The sequence below is a fragment of the Nicotiana tomentosiformis genome, chromosome 10, assembly GCF_000390325.3.
Source record: "Nicotiana tomentosiformis chromosome 10, ASM39032v3, whole genome shotgun sequence".
Lineage (NCBI taxonomy): Eukaryota > Viridiplantae > Streptophyta > Magnoliopsida > Solanales > Solanaceae > Nicotiana > Nicotiana tomentosiformis.
In genome coordinates, this window is record NC_090821.1 from 41,322,432 (window position 1) to 41,340,079 (window position 17,648).

The following is a 17,648-nucleotide window of genomic DNA, read 5'->3' on the forward strand; positions in this document are numbered from 1 at the left end:
AGTGGCCACTACCCTTGGCTCTTTAGACTGGACAGCGAAGGTAGTGTCTTTGCCTTTGGACTTGGGATTGTCTGCTCCCTAAAGGCTGTACCAAGAGAAGGGCCTTTTCGGCTTCACCTTCATGTCAAAGTGTCTCCCCTCAACCCGCTGGTCCTCTAGGTAAATAGTGATGTAATTGGGGTAAGTGTAAGACCATTCTTCCTTCCCGATTGCCTTGGATATATTCTAGGCCATGAGGTTCCCCATATTTATCGGGTACCCCACCATGATGGATGCTATGAGGATCGCCCGGGAGAGTGGAATGTCACTGTCATGCTGGCACGGATCAAGGCGGCTGCAGACGAAGGTGCACCACCCTTTTGCTTCAAAGCTAAGGGTATTTCTGGCAATTGAGACTCCTTGTGAAAGCCAGGGCAGTGTTGTCCCTGGTATGGCTATCAACTCTGCTAACCATGGACGAGCTGTTTCATCTAATTCCAACTTCTGTATGTATAAAGCAGCGTCTACATCATCAAATCTGGCATATGTATTCAAAGTTTTGCCATCGAAACGGATCTTCTTATTTCGTACCTTAGTCACATGGGTACCCTTTTTGATGTGGGCAACATTGGCATAAGATTCCTTGACTAGGTACTCATTTGCTTCCGGCAACTTGCTAGTGAAGCATTTACACCCTGCTCTTTCATCAAATTGTCTCTTCACATTCGGGTTGTGAGGGAGAAGGTCACTTTTTATGAAATGACGCTCAAGGGTGGGCGACCTTTGTGGCCACCATTCTCGAAATTTGTGGTAGGCCTTCTCACTCACAAACCGATCTTACCACACTGCCGGCTTCCTTGATCTACTCAACCCCTCCTCATGTGTATCACCTCCTCTCCCATCATCCAGAACCTCTTCTTCATCATCAATATCAATAGGAGCAGCTATTCAGGCCGGAGTTGCAGCAGGTGGGGGAGAAGGTGCTGAAGTCTCACTATTTTCTTCTGAGCTATCATCCGGCTCAGACGCGAAGGTGGGTTGATCGATGAGACGGAAAGTTTGAGATTGCACCTCGGATTGTTGTGCAAATTCTCCCTCGAAAATATCCCGGGAAGGGAGGTATTCACTAATGTCTGAGGAGTCAGCCTGAGGTCTCACAGGTGGGACCTTTTTCCAATAATCTTCTGAGGTGCTAAGGATGCAATCTGCTTCCCTTTGCCTCGGCCTTAGGAGATTCTCCCCTCCCTTTGGATTTGTTGGGACCACCACGAGATCACACCATTATCTGTACACACAATTAGTGAAAGATCATTAGTATTGTGGTTCAATGAATTAGCAGAGGACAACAGATGAAATGATCAAAGTGTTTCTCAAAACAGGGTACCACTGACAGCGTAAAAGAGGCACAGCCGCGGAAGGGTTAGTGCGGTCCGCATAAAAATGAGCGCGGTCTGCGAAAGAGTTGGGATCACACTACCAACTCTCTGAACATTGGATTCTGCTGATAGCGTAAAATGGGACGACCGCGGAAAGGTCAGTGTGGTCCGCATAAAAATGCGGGCGGCCGCGAATGAGTTCTGATCAGACTACCAACTCTCTGAACATTGGTTTCCGCTGACAACAAAATTTGGGATGCGGCCGCAAAAGATCAAACGCGGACATCATAAAACTGGACGCTGCCGCGTAAGCAATTTCCAAACTCTCTGCAACTCATGAGCGCAAACCGCGAATATTTGGACGCGGACGCGTAAGTTCAAACGCGGACCACGAAAAAATCACCGCGTCCGCGAACATGCAACCGTACTCAGCTTCTCACAAATTAGAGAATGCGGACCGCATAAAAATGGATCGCGGTCCGCGAGGTTCAAACAACACTGGCTCTGGCATATTTGAAACCTAGGGCTTTCACTAAGTCCAAAAATTAATGCAATTAACATGCATAGTTAATAACTCTATCCCCCATTAGGCATGGAAAATAATTACCCACATGAATTTAAGCATTAATTAAGCATGAAAAGAAATTACCATTCCATGTATTAAACCCTAACCTAAAAGAAAAATTAAGAGTAGCAGAAAAGAAAATCAAAAGATGAAATTAATGTAAATATTTGAGCATACCAGATGTGGATTTGTAGTAGGAAATTGCTTCTTGACTAATAAGATATGAAATTGAAATTTTAAGAAGTGGAAGATGAACAGTGGCCTATTTTGCTGAGAACGTGGGTTCGAAAAAGTGTAAAAGTCCTAAGGACTTCCTATTTATACCAACCCCATAGGTCACCTGAGCGCGGTCCGCGTAATTCCACCGCGTCTGCGCTTTTTACCTTTCGAAGAACCTTTTCAGAAACGGGTCCGCTGAGAGTAGAATAACGGGCGCGGCCGCGTAATATCAACGCGGACCGCGAAATTATGAACGCGGACACGAATACAACTTCAAAGAGTTGATATTCTGGACTTTTCAAGTCCGCGTCCGCTGAAAATATATGCCCCCGCGAAAAGTTCTCGCTGACCACAAAATTTTGAGTGCGGTCCGCGTAATTCCCCACACTTAGGCAAATTTTTCCAGCAATAGTCTTGTACTGCCTAAATAATTCCTACACAAAGCTCAGAACCAGTTAGTTCAAAATAAAGCCCGATCTAAGAAGAAAATCAAATAAGAAAGAAAAACACATGGGTTGCCTCCCAAGAAGCGCCTGATTTAACGTTGCGGCATGATGCGTGTTACAAACATCATGGAAAATTGATCAAGGATACCACATGGTTGTCATCAAACTTGCCGAGGTAATGCTTCACTCGGTGCCCATTAACTCTGAAGATTTCACCATTTTTGTTTTTCAAGTCAAGAGCACCAAACGGAGTCACGTGCACCACCTCAAAAGCGCCACTCCATTATGACTTGAGCTTTCCTGGATGCAGTCGTAACCGGGAGTTGAATAGAAGAACCAAGTCACCCTCCTTGAATTCTTTGTCCCAGGCATATTTGTCATGTAAGTACTTCATCTTGTCCTTATACAAGGACGAGCTGGAATAAGCATGAAACCGGAATTCATCAAGTTCATTGAGTTGCTCTACCCGGAGGTTGGCTGCTACATCCCATTCAAGGTTTAACTTCTTGAGCGCCCACATGGCCTTATTCTCTAACTCAACCGGAAGATGGCATGCTTTCCCAAATACCAATCGATACGGAGACATACCAATTGGAGTCTTGTACGCAGTTCTATAAGCCCACAAAGCATCGTCAAGTTTTCTTGACCAATCCGTCCGATTTGCATTGACAGTTTTTGATAATATGCTCTTTATCTCGCTATTGGAGACCTCAACTTGTCCACTAGCCTGGGATGATAAAGGGTTGACACCTTATGATTGACACCATACTTGGAAAGCAAAGTGTCGAAAGCCTTATTGCAGAAATGAGTACCCCCATCACTGATGATTGCCTGAGAAGTGCCAAACCGTGTGAAGATATTTTTCTTTAGGAACGCCACCACACTCTGTGCCTCATTGTTGGGCAAAGCTACAGCTTCAACCCACTGGTAAACATAATCAACAGCAACCAGAATCTATCACCACAGAAACTCACAAATGGCCCCATGAAGTCTATACAGGGTAGGCATTTCATCCTTCTTGGAAATTCCACCAGCTCTTTGGCATTCATCACACCTCTTAACAAGCTCACTTGCATCTTTATACAGGGTAGTCTAATAAAATCCACAGTTAAGAACCTTTGAGGCAGTTCTTGCCCCACCATGATGACCACCGTAGGGTGAGGAATGGCAAGCATCAAGAATATTCCTTTGCTCCTCTTCCGAGACACATCTCCGGATCACACCATAATTGCAAATCTTGAAAAGATAGGGCTCGTTCCAATAATAATACAAGCCATCCCATTTGAGTTTCTTTCTTTGGTTAGAAGAGAGCTCACTCGGGATAATACCGGTCACAAGAAAGTTAGCCACATCAGTGAACCAAGGCATACTATTCAAAGACACGGAGAGGAGCTGTTCATCCGAGAACGAATCATTGATTTCGAGGCCATTGTGGGGCTTTCCCTTCTCTTCTAAGCGGGACAAGTGGTCCGCCACTTGATTATCACTTCCTTTTCTATCAATGATTTCAAGGTCAAACTCTTGAAGCAGAAGAACCCATCTCTTCAACCTAGCCTTCGAGTCCTTCTTGGTCATCAAGTAACGGAGTGCCGCATGATCGGTGTGCACAATCACTTTGGCGCCCATGAGATATGGCCTGAACTTTTCCATTGCGAAGACAATGCCTAGTAACTCTTTATCGATCACCGTATAATTGACTTGGGCGTTATTCATCGTATTGCTTGCATAATAGATCGGATGAAATATCTTGTTGACTCTTTGCCCCAAAACCGCTCCTACCGCAACGTCACTTGCATTGCACATGAGCTCAAATGGTAAGCTCCAATTGGGTGCGGTAATGATGGGAGTCATTGTCAATTTATACTTGAGAAGCTCAAAAGCTTTCATGCAATCTTCATTGAACACAAACTTTGCATCCTTTTCTAGCAGCTTGCATAAGGGGTTCACCACTTTTGAGAAATCTTTGATGAACCTTCGGTAAAACCCCGCGTGCCCAAGAAAGCTCCTAACTCCCTTGACGGAAGTAAGAGGAGGGAGATTTGAAATAACTTCAATTTTCAATTTGTTCACTTCAATACCGTTCTTTGAGATCTTATGGGCGAGGACAATGCTCTCCTCGACCATAAAGTAGCATTTTTCCCAACTAAGCATTAGGTTGGTCTCTTCACATCGGGCCAACACTTTGTCAAGATTATCCAAGCATTCTTCAAATGAGTCCCCCACAACACTAAAATCATCCATGAACACTTCGAGGAAGTCCTCTACCATATCCGTAAATATTGCCATCATACACCGTTGAAAGGTAGCCGGTGCATTACACAAACCAAACGACATTTGTAAGAATGCAAATGTGACATATGCACATGTGAAGGTGGTTTTCTCTTGGTCTTCCGGTGCAATGAGAATCTGGTTGTACCCTGAGTACCCATCCAAAAAATAATAGTAGGAACGCCCGGCAAGTCTGTACAACATTTGATCAAGAAAGGGCAATGGAAAGAGGTCTTTGCGGGTCACTTTGTTCAGCTTTCTGTAGTCCATACATACCCTCCATCCAGTGACAGTATGAGTGGGGATCAAATCATTTTTCTCATTTGTGACCACAGTCATACCCCCCTTCTTTGGCACACATTGTACCGGTGAAGTCCATGAACTATCCGAGATAGGGTACACAACCCCTGCATCAAGCCACTTGATAATTTTCTTCTTGACGACCTCTTGCATAGCCTCGTTCAACCTCCTTTGATGTTCCACGAAGGGTTTGGCATCATCCTCTAGTATAATTTTGTGCATGCAAAAGGCAGGGCTTATACCCCGAATGTTAGCCAAAGTCCATCCAATTGCCTTTTTCCTTCTTTGAAGCACAGCAAGGGTGGAGTCTATCTGCACGTTAGTTAGGTGAGTAGAAGGAATAACAGGTAATGTGGAAGAAGGGCCTAAGAATTCATACCCAAGGTGTGAAGGGAAAGGCTTCAACTCCAATGTTGGTGGCTCCTCGATTGAGGGCTTTTTTGGTGGAGTCTTCCGATTTTCCAAGTCCAATAAAAGTTTACGGGTCCCATATGAGTAGGATCCCATTCCTTGCAATGCATTTTCACATTCAACCAAGCCTTCCTTGTCATCATCCTCATGGTTTAACAACACAACTTTCAAAGAGTCTTCCACATTGATCATGGACCTCGTGTCATCAACTATCACTTCCGTCATAAGATCCACAAAAGAGCAAACTTCATTGCTATTTGGTTGCCTCATTGATTTGCACACGTAGAATACAACTTTTTCATCGCCCACTTGGAAGGTGAGCTCCCCTGCTTCCACATCAACCAATGCCTTCCCTGTTGCTAAGAAAGGTCTCCCCAATATTATAGGCACCTCATAGTCGACTTCGCAGTCGAGAATCACAAAATCAGCAGGCAAAATAAACTTATCGACCCGGACTAGAACATCATCAATAATACCAAGCGGCCTTTTCATTGTCCGATCTGCCATTTGTAATATCATGGAAGTAGCTCTCGGTGGACCAATACCTAGTGTCTTGAACACGGAATATGGCATCAAATTAATACTTGCTCCCTAATCACACAAGGCTTTTGCAAAATCGGTGCTACCAATGGTGCATGGAATTGTAAAGGCACAGGGATCTTCAACCTTTGGAGCCATCGAGTGCACAATGGCACTCACTTGATGAGTCATTTTGATGGTCTCACAATTCATAGATCTTTTCTTAGTTACCAAGTCCTTCATGAACTTGGCATATCCCGGCATTTGTTCAAGAGCTTCCACCAAGGGCACATTGATTGGCAAACTTTTCATAATCTCAATAAATTTCTTGAATTGGTTTTTATTATTTTTCTTTGCAAGCCTTTGAGGATACGGTGGAGGAGGCCTTGGCAAAGGGGCCGTGGCTTTAGGCACTACTATTTCCGGTATGTCTATCACGTGTTCCCTAGACGGGTTCACATCATTTTGAGTATCTTCCATGTTGTCATCAATATCGATCCTCACTTCATTATTCACATTCTCATCATTGGCTTGAATCTAATCATCTTCTTGCAACACAACATCATCACTCACAATCTTCTTTGGATTAGAGGTACTTGCATCTCCACCTCTGCCACTTTTTGTGGTCACCGCCATAGCATGGCCTATATTGTTCCCACCCTTCGGGTTTACTAACGTATCATTTGGTAGTGCCCATTTAGGGCGAGTGTTCAATGCTTGAGAAATTTGACCCGTTTGTACTTCCAAGTTGCGAATAGAGGTAGTATGGGAGGCTATTTGGGCATCGGAGTCAGCATTCCTTTCCATCATTTATTTAAACATACTCTCTATCCGCCCCATCTCATTGTTTGAGGAACTTTGCCCTTGAGACGAATATGGAGGCGGATTGTTGGGTTGTTGATACATCGGGGGACTTTGAAAGCCCGGCCCCCGGTTGCCTTGATTATTATTATTCCAACCCCCTTGGTTTCCATTGTCGCCCAATTGTTATTGTTGTTCCCCCAATTTTGATTGTTGTTCCCCTAATTGTTCGAGTTGTTGTTGTTGCCATTGTCCCAATTCCCTTGGACTTGGTTTCCCCAATTTTGATTGTTCCCTTGCGGTCTCCATTATTAAGTTGGAGCATTGCTCCGTTGACTTTGGTAGTTATTGGCATATAACACTTCCTCACTTTGATCATCATGAGAATCGTCTTGATTATAACCACTACCACTTTGCTCATATTGATCTTGATTGTTTTGTACTTGTTGACCACGCTGTCTCCTCTTGTTGACCATGACATTTAATCCTTCTATGGCATTTACTTGCTTTGTCCCTTGAACTTATTGAAGCTGGGCCTTCGCTAACTGATTCATAGTAGTTGTCAACTCGGCTATGGCTTGTCCGTGATCATGAAGTTCTTTGTGAATATCGATGACATTAGGGTCACCCTGAGGAACATTTGCCCGACTCTGCCAAGCTGAGGATGTGTCAGCCATCTCATCAAGTATGTCACAAGCATCGGCATAAGGCATTTTCATAAAATTTCCCCCAGCTAGCGGATTTACCACACACTGGTTGGTCGTGTTGATGCCTCTATAGAATGTGTGTTGAATCATTGCTTCGGTCATATCATTATTTGGGCATTCCTTGACCATTGTCCGGTATCGATCCCAAATTTCATGTAGGGGTTCATTAGGTTCTTGTTTAAAGGCTAAGATCTCATCCCTCAATGCTGCCATATGACCCGGTGAGAAAACCTTGGCTATAAACTTTTCTGCCAATTCATCCCACGAGTGTATGGAGTGGTTGGGTAGCCTCTCGAGCCAGTCCAAAGCTTTCTCTCTAAGTGAAAATGGGAAAATCTCAATCTCAGAGCGTCCTCCGACACGTTCGTCTGCTTACTCCCCCAGCATGCGTCTACAAAATCCTTTAGATGCTTGTATGCATTCTGATGAAGAGCTCCAGTGAAGAAGCCTCTTTTCTCCAATAGGGTCAGCATGACATTTGTAATTTGAAAATTGCCCGCCCGAATCCGGGGCGGGAAAATTGCACTTGCGTAACCTTCATTAGGTAGCACCCGGTGTGCTGCCCGTGGAGGAGGTGAAGGAGGGTTTGGAATGTTGTCATTAGCCTGGCGGCCTCTTCTTTGGACTTGAGGTTCTAGATTAACTTCATCATCATCATTGTCATCTACCTCCTCCCCAAGAAGTACATGTCTGAGAGCATCGTTATGATCCATTTGGTACCTAAAGTGATTGATACACAAAAGTTAGAAAAACAGAAGGAAAGAAAAATAAGACACACAAATAGTTAGATAGATAGCCAACACCGTCTAACTCCCCGGCAATGGCGCCAAAAAGTGATCGGGCCCAAACTACACCACTATAGAGTAGCGAGGATAGTTGATGCAGTTTTACCCAACGAGGCCGGGATCGATTTCTATAGGGAGTTACTTTGGTTTGGAGTTGGGTATCTAACTAATCTAGATGTGCGTGTTGTTCCTAATTGCACTTTCAAACATTGTTGCGATTGATTCTATTCTAATTTTATACTATAGTATGTTGAGTGTAAGCTAAGTACAATATTTTTGGTGAACGTTTTCAAGTGTTAAAAGACACTAGGGAAGTGACTTCCACCTAGGTGAGTATCTAATGAGTATCAAGAATCTAGGACAAGCTTGTTATGATTGTGGTCGTGATATAACCATCACACATAAATACTCACTCTATACCTCTCGGTAGTTTGAGTGACTTTGTCCTATTTGGCTTTCTCAAGCCCAAATGGGTGTTCATACAATACAAGTGAAATTTGCTCAAGTCGGGTATTACTATCTCTAGGTTTAACCCTTTAATTGGGGCTATCAATCTCCTGAGTTCGCCCCAATTCCTTGTTAGCCTAATTTTCCTAGACTTAGTCCCTCTTTCTCAAGAAGAGCCCAAGTCATAAAGGCATGAATCAGTATTTGCAATCACTAATTCTACAATTTTAGCATAAATTAGGCTAAATATCACTAGCCCATAAACAATTAAGCCCTAAAATTCAAGACTCATTAAATACCCACACTAAGGTTGGGTCACAACCCTAGCTAGGGTGTCTAGCTACTCATAATAGCAGCAGAAATCAAAGATAAAGATGAAGTATAAGCCATAATAATAAAGTACAAGATTAAAATCTAAAGTTTGAAGGTAAATCTTCTCTAAACTTGCCCAAAAAGGGAAAAACCAGTTGTTTCACGTGGTTTACTCAACAAAACTTAACCTAAAATTGATAAAAGGATCTATTTATACTAGGCTGAAATTTTCGAACAAAAATGCCCCTGCGGAGGATTCGCGGATGCGTAATTCTGACCGCGTCGGCGCTTGATATTTTGCGACCGCGTAATAATAAGCGCGGTCTGCGTTTCTTCAATACTGGGCTTGGATTGGGCTTAGTTTTGCGGACCTAGTAATTTCAACCGCGTCCGCGTGAGCTTCCATCGCGACCGCATAATTTGGACGCGGACCGCGTTCTTCAGTTAAGCCTGACTTGCAGGGTCTCTGCACCTCAAGATGTGCTCTCAGCGGAATTCCCTTAGCGTCCGTGTAAGACCTATTCGCGGCCGCGTAGTTTGGACACGGGCCACGTTCTTTATTTGAGCTCAACCTGTAGAGTCTATGAACCTCGAACCACGCTCTCAGTGAAAATCTCCTCGCGTCCGCTCTAAAGATTTCGCAGTCGCGCTTTTCCAACGCGGTCAGTGTTTATTTTAATTTTCAAAGAAACTTCTCTGAATCTGCTTTCACGGACCGCGTAATAGTGGCCACCTCAGCGGTGGTCCTTAAGTGGCTACACTTTTCTGCCGCTCTCAGTGCTCCAGTCTCAGCCTTGGATTAGTGCAAGTTTGACTCCTTCATGAGTTGATTGTGGCTTCTTTGCCTCATTTTGACCAAACCCTGCAAGCAAGCACATTAAGTTAGTTTTCGGGAATACCTTTACGCATTTTGACTCAAAACCTAAGCAAAAGAGAGCAAAATAAAAGGCTAAAACCCTAGTTATCATTGCCATCATTCGTTCTCCAGCCGAGGGTCTATCGGAAACAACCTCTCTGTCTTTCTAGGGTATGGGTAAGGTTGCGTATATCTCACCCTCCCCAGACCCCACTTGTGAAAAAATACTGGAATTGTTGTTGTTGTTGTAAAACATAATAGCGAGAAGTAATAGAAGGCGGAGGAACAAATGATATGAAACAAGTTAATAACATAAACTAATGACAAAATTGTAAGCATAAATATACCATAAAGGAACCAATTAAAGAGAACCACAATAGTCAAATTCAGACAAAACTGATAAGGCAAGGAAGAATAAAAGCAACAAGAAATATTCCACCAATAACTCTTTACAATATGAGATAAAAAACCAGAATCATAAATGAGGTACCACCTAGTATACAATAAGAATAACAACCGAGGTACTGCCTCGAATTCACATTTCTCAATTTCAATTACAATATTTCCTTATATCACCGCGGGAGCCTTACATTTAGTTTTAAAAATTATTTTTCCCGAAATATCTACCCGCATTTTAGCCCACCTTGTCATACTGTGTGGCTACAAGTAGTTCCCCTACTAGTAACATGCGTATCAAAGCCACCTTATCTCATCACATGCGTATCAACCCCTAGACTTATACCACCGCATGTGTATCAATATCACAACATAATCACAACTCGCACCTCAAGTTCCCAAATTCCACAACTAGCCAAAAGAATCAACAATATAAATATTTTCACAACAAATAGCCCATGGCTCAACCACAATGTGCACAAGAATCTCAAAAATAATGAAATAAATGTAAATTGTTCAACAAGAAAGGTATCTCAACCATTAACAACTTCACCTCAACATAATATTGACTTTCACAACTTCAACGCCAATAAATTAACAAGAAGATACTTCACGAAATAACACATTTCAAAATCGAGTAATTCAGCAATTAGACATGTAACAAGGCAATAAGGAATGCAACAACATCAACTAAGCATATAAGGGCAAAACGACAAGTAAGAGGTAAAACAAGAGTTAACTATGTCAAATAAAGCATGTAAGGGTTGATTAATATGTAAAAGTTGATTAATGATGAGAGACATAACATCTTGTGGCAATTCAATTAAAGGCATGCAAAGAGCCTAAATAACCTAAATCGGTCAAACACTATATATAACATATGTACCCACTCGTCAACTTGCATACACGACTTTCACATAACACAAATAATACAATTATTCCCAATTCCTAAGGGGTAGTTCCCCCACACAAAGTTAGGCAAGATACTTAACTCAACTAAGCCAACTCAACCCTTAGAAATAGCTTTTCCCCTAAAATCCGCCTCCACACGGCTCAAATCTAGCCAAAATTGACTTTATATCATCAAATAATGCAAGGGAAAACAATTACAATGGATAAAGCTAAGATCTTTACACTTTTTCCAAAAAGTCAAAAAGTCAACCCAGGGCCCACCCGGTCAAAACCCGAGTTCAAGGGTAGATTCCGATTACCCATAACCCCACGAGTCCATATATGTGATTAGTTTGAAAATACGAGTCCAAATCAACTCTCAAAACATAAATTTTTATTTTTCAAAAACTTGAATAAATTTCCCAATTTTCCTCTTTGATTCACATGATTTTGATGTTAAATCTAAGATATAATTATGAAATATAACTGAAAATTAATTAGAATCACTTACCCAATATTTGTAGATGAAAATTCCCTCTCCAAATCTCCACTTACCGAGCCTAGGGTTCTAAAATATGATAGAATGATATGAATTCCCGACTTTCTAACCTTTTGTTTAGTTGCATATGTCGCAATTGCGACACTAGGTTCGCAATTGCGAAGAATTCCTCGCAAACACGGATGTTGCCCAGCCTACAGGGACTTCGCATATGTGACAAATGGGTTCACAAATGTGAACCTTGTCCCTATGCGGGCAATTTTGTCGCAAATGAGAACTACCCAGCTCAGGCCTAATCTTCGCAAATGCGAACAAGGTGTCGTAATTGCGTCACCTGAGAACCCCCTGCTATGTTCGCAAATGCAAGGGTGGTGCTCGCGATTGCGACATCAGAGCACCAGGTTACCAGATTTTCTGTGATCAATCCAAAACACTTCGAAACGCATCCGAGACCTCGCGCCTCCAAACCAAACATCCATATAAGTCTAAAAACATCATATGAACTCGCTCGCACGATCAAAACACAAAAATAACATCTCGAACTATGAATTGAACACTAAAACGCATGAATTTCAAAGTACAGTTCAAGAACTACTAAAATTGCAACTAAGCGTCCAAATCCTATCGAATCAACTCCAAACCATACCAAATTTCGCAGACAAGTTATAAATAGCATAACAGACCTATTCCAACTCTCAAAACCAAATTACGATCCCGATATCCAAAAGTCAACCTACGGGCAAACTTTTAAACTTCAAATTGCCAAATTTTGACAAAATAACACAAATCAACCTACAGACTTCCGAATTTGATTCCGAGTATACACCTAAGTCCAAAATCACAATACGAAGCTATCAGAGCCATCAAAACATCATTTCAGGATCATTTTCACAAAGGTTAACCATTGTTCGACATAAACAACTTAGGCTTCTAAGCCAAGAATCAAAGGGTCCAAATCAACACGAGTCTTCCCAGAACGAAACTAATCAACCCCGTAAGTCATAAAACCATAATTACACATGTGTGAAGCATCAAAAGGGGAAATAGGGTGCAATTACACAAAACCCCGGTCGGGTCGTTACATTCTCCCCCTCTTAAAACAAACATTCATCTCCGAACGTGCATACAGACATACCTGAAGTGATTAATAGATGAGGATTACAACTCCGCATGTTGTGCTTGGTCTCCCAGTCGCCTCCTCGACCAGATGACCCCTCCATTGAACCTTCACTGAAGCAATGGTCTTTGATCTCAACTTCCGGACCTGTCTGTCCAAAATAGCCACCGGCTCCTCTATATTAGTCAAATCCTTGTCCAATTGGACTATGTTGAAGTCTAAAACATGAGACAGATCACCATAATACTTCTGAAGCATAGAAACATGGAACGTCGGATGAACTGCAGATGAGCTAGGTGACAATACAAGCTGGTAGGCCACCTCACCAATCCTCTCAAGGATCTCAAAAGGTCTGATATTCGTAGGGCTTAACTTGCCCTTCTTCCCAAACCTCATCACGCCCTTCATGGGTGAAACCCGGAGGAAAACTCGCTCCCCAACCATAAATGCTACATCACAAACCTTCCGATTAGCATAATGCTTCTACCTAGACTGGGCTATACGAAACCAATCCTGAATCAACTAGACTTTCTCCTAGGCATCCCAAACCAAATCTGTGCCCAACAACCTAGCCTCTCCCGGCTCAAACCAACCAACAAGAGAAAGACACTGTCTCACATATAGGGCCTCATAAGGAGCCATCTAAATACTCGATTGGTAGATGTTGTTGCATGTGAACTCTCCAAGCGGACACAATTGATCCCACAAACTCCCGAAATCCATAACACATGCACGAAGCATATCCTCTAATATCTGAATGGTGAGTTCAGACTGCCCGTCCGTCTGGGGGTGAAATATTGTACTCAACTCAACCCGTATGCTTAACTCACGTTGCACAGCTCTCTAGAAATGTGATATAAACTGTGTGCCTCGGTTAGAGATGACGGATACCGACACGCCATGAAGTCGGACAATCTCGCGGATATCGATCTGAGCCATCTTCTCTGAAGAATATATAGTTACCACCAGAATGAAATGAACCGACTTGGTCAATCCATCGACAATCACCCATACAACATTAAATTTCTTCTGAGTCTGTGGGAGCCCAATAACGAAGTCATGGTAACACGCTCCCATTTCCACTCGGGAATCTCAAGTATCTGAAGCAAATCGCTCGGCCTTTGATGCTCATATTTCACTTGCTGAAAATTTAGGTGCCGAGCCACATACTCCACTATATGTTTCTTCATTCTCCTCCACCAATAGTGCTGCCTCAAATCCTGATACATCTTAGCGGCACCCAAATGAACGGAGTACCGCGAACTGTGGGCCTCCTAAAAGGATCATCTTATGCAACCCATCCATATTGGGCACACATAATTGGCCATGCATCTGCAACACATTGTCATCTCCAATAGAAACCTTCTTGGCATCGCCGTGCTGAACCGTGTCCTTAAGGACAAGCAAATGTGGGTCGTCAAACTGACGCTCTCTGAGGCAATCATATAAGGAAGACCGAGAAACCACACAAGCAAAAACTCGACTGGGCTCTGAAACATCCAATCTAGCAAAATGGTTGGCCAAGGCCAGAAGATCCATGGTAGTGGCCTCTCTGTTGCCCGTAGATATGCCAAACTGCCCAAACTCTTCTCCTTTCGACTCAAGACATCGGCCACCATATTGGCCTTCCCGGGATGATACATAATAGTGATATCATAGTCTTTAAGCAACTCCAACCACCTCCACTGCCGCTAATTAAGATCCTTCTGCTTGAACAGATGTTGGAGATTCCGGTGGTCGGTATAGCCTTCACAAGGGACATCATACAGATAATGCCTCCAAATCTTCAATGCATGAACAATAGTTGCCAACTCCAAGTCATGGACCAGATAATTCTTCTCATGACGCGCCAAGATAGTTGCCAACCCTACCATCTTGCATCAACATCGCGCCAAGGCTAACACGTGACGTATTATAATACATAGTGTAAGACCCCGAACCCGTAGGCAACACCAACACTAGGGATGTAGTCAAAGCAGTCTTGAGCTTTTGAAAGGTCTTCTCACACTCCTTAGACCATCTAGGTCAATCTAGTCATAGGTGCAACAATGGATGAGAAACCCTCTACGAAACGGCGATAATACCCGGCCAACCCAAGGAAACTCCGAATCTCAGTAGCCAAAGACGGTCTGGGACAACTCTAAACTGCTTCAATCTTCTTCGGATCTAACTTGATCCCCTCACTCGACACCACTTGACCCAAAAACGCCATTGAATCATGCCAGAATTCACACTTTGAGAATTTTGCATACAACATCTTCTTTCTCAAGGTCTGGAGCAAGAACCTCAGGTGGTGCTCATAATCTTCCTGACTGTGGGAATACACCAATATGTCGTCAATAAACAAAATGATGAATGAATCAAGATATGGCTGGAATACATTGTTCATCAGGTGCATGAATGTTTCTGGGGCATTGGTCAGCCCAAATGACATCACAAAGAACTCGTAGTGACCATACCGAGTTCTAAAGGTAGTCTTCGGAATATCCGAATCCCGAATTTTCAGTTGATGATACCCTGACCTCAAGTCTATCTTTGAGAAAAGTATGGCACCCTGTAGTTGATCAAATAGGTCATCAATGTGCGGTAATGGATACTTGTTCTTCATTGTAATCTTGTTCAACTGTGGATAATCAATACACATTCGCATAGAACCATCATTCTTCTTCACAAACAAAACCGGAGAACCCCAAGGTGACACACTAGGCCGAATAAAACCCTTATCAAGCAACTCTTACAACTGCTCCTTTAACTCCTTCAACTCTGCTGCGGCCACATGATATGGTGAGATAGAAATAGACTGAGTGCCCCTCAACAAATCAATACCAAAATCGATATCCTTATCATGGCGGCATGCCCGAAAGATCTACTGGAAATACATCTGGGAAGTCCCTCACTACCCGAACCGACTCAACAGTAGAGGTATCAACACTAACATCTCTCACAAAGGCTAGATAAGCATCACACCCCTTCTCAACCATCCACTATGCCTTTAGAAAGGACACAACCCTGCTTGGAACATAATCTAATGTACCCTTCCACTCTAACCGCGGCAAATCTGGCATAACCAGTGTCACAGTCTTGGCGTGAAAATCCAGAATAGCATGATAGGTTGACAACCAGTCCATGCCCCAGAAAACATCAAAATATGCTATACTGAGCAACAATAGATCAACTCTGGTCTCAAAACCACCGATAACAACTAAACACGACCGATACATACGGTCCATAATAATAGAATCTCCCACTGGCGTGGACATATAAACAGGAGACCTCAAATAATCATGAGATATATCCAAATACGGAGCAAAGTAAGATGACACATATGAATAAGTGGATCCCGGATCAAATAAGATTGATGCATCTCTATGACAAATTGGAACCATACATGTGATGACTGTGTCTGATACGACAGCCTCCATCCTACTCGGAAAAGCATAGAATCTGGCCTGGCCTCCCCCTCTAGGGTGACCTCTACCCGTTTGTCCCCCACTCCTAGCTGGATGTACGTATGGAGCGGCAACCATGGCCTGTGAAGTCTGTGGACCTGACTGAATCTGTGGAGCCTGAGTAATCTGTTGAGGTGCACCCTACCTGAGTCTGGGGAAATCCCTCACCATATGACGGATATCACCACACTCAACACAAGATTTCGGTGGGCATGGCTGTTGGGACTGGCCTGGGCCTTGTTAGATGGACTGACCACTGAAGACATCCCGTGAAAGAGGTGCACTAGATAGTGGCTCAGTAAAGTGGGCAATCTGGGACCTCGGAGTAGCCGGAGTACCACTCGAAGATGGAAATGCTGAATGGAATGGGCGGCTCACATAGCCTCTACCATGACGGGCTGCAACTAGGGCGCGGGCACCACTATATCCGCCAGAATCTCGAGTCCTCTTGGCCTCCTTGTCCTCTTTTTCATAGCCACGCATACCCTCCAATCTCCAAGAAATCTCTACCACCTGCTGATATGGGTCGCTGCCTCCAACTCTCAAGCCATGCTGAATCTAATACCATAGTTGAGCCCCTCGATGAATCGGTGGACTCGCTTTCTGACTGTGGAAACCAAGGCAGATGCATGTCTGGACAAATCACTGAATCAGACAGCATACTATAACACTGTCATAGTACCCTAGTGTAGCTCAAACTCCGCGCTCCATGTATCCTGAAGGGTCTGGGAAAAACTCTCTCAAAAATATCTCTAAAAACTGAGTCCATGTAAGCAAAGCTGCATTGGCTAGGCTACCCTCCTCGTAAGCCCGCCATCGCTGATACGCTGCTCCTGTTATCTGGAATATAGTGAAGTTAACTCTGCTCGTCTCCACAATACCCATGGTGCAGAGAATACGGCGTCACTTCTCTAGAAAATCATGTGCATCTTGTGAAGCTAAGCCATTGTAAGTATGAGGATGATACTTATCGAACCTCTCAAGTCTAAGCTGCTCCTCCTCAAATGCCACTTCCCTAACCTCGGGCTGAACCAGAACAACATATTGTGCTGGCATAACATCCGGGACCTTATCAACATGGACCCGTCGCTCTGGAGTACTGGCCGCAGGAGTCTGAGCTCCTCCCCCAGCCTGAGATGTGGCTGGTGCAAATGGAATCATCCTCGTCTGAGCTAGAGTACCGAACATGCTCAAGAACTATGCGGGGGTCAAATGAAGTGCAGGTGTGGCAACATGTGCCTCGGGTGCCTGCCCTCTAATTGGAGCTACTGGTGGCTCCTCTGTAGCAGCTCAGACCGGTGCTCT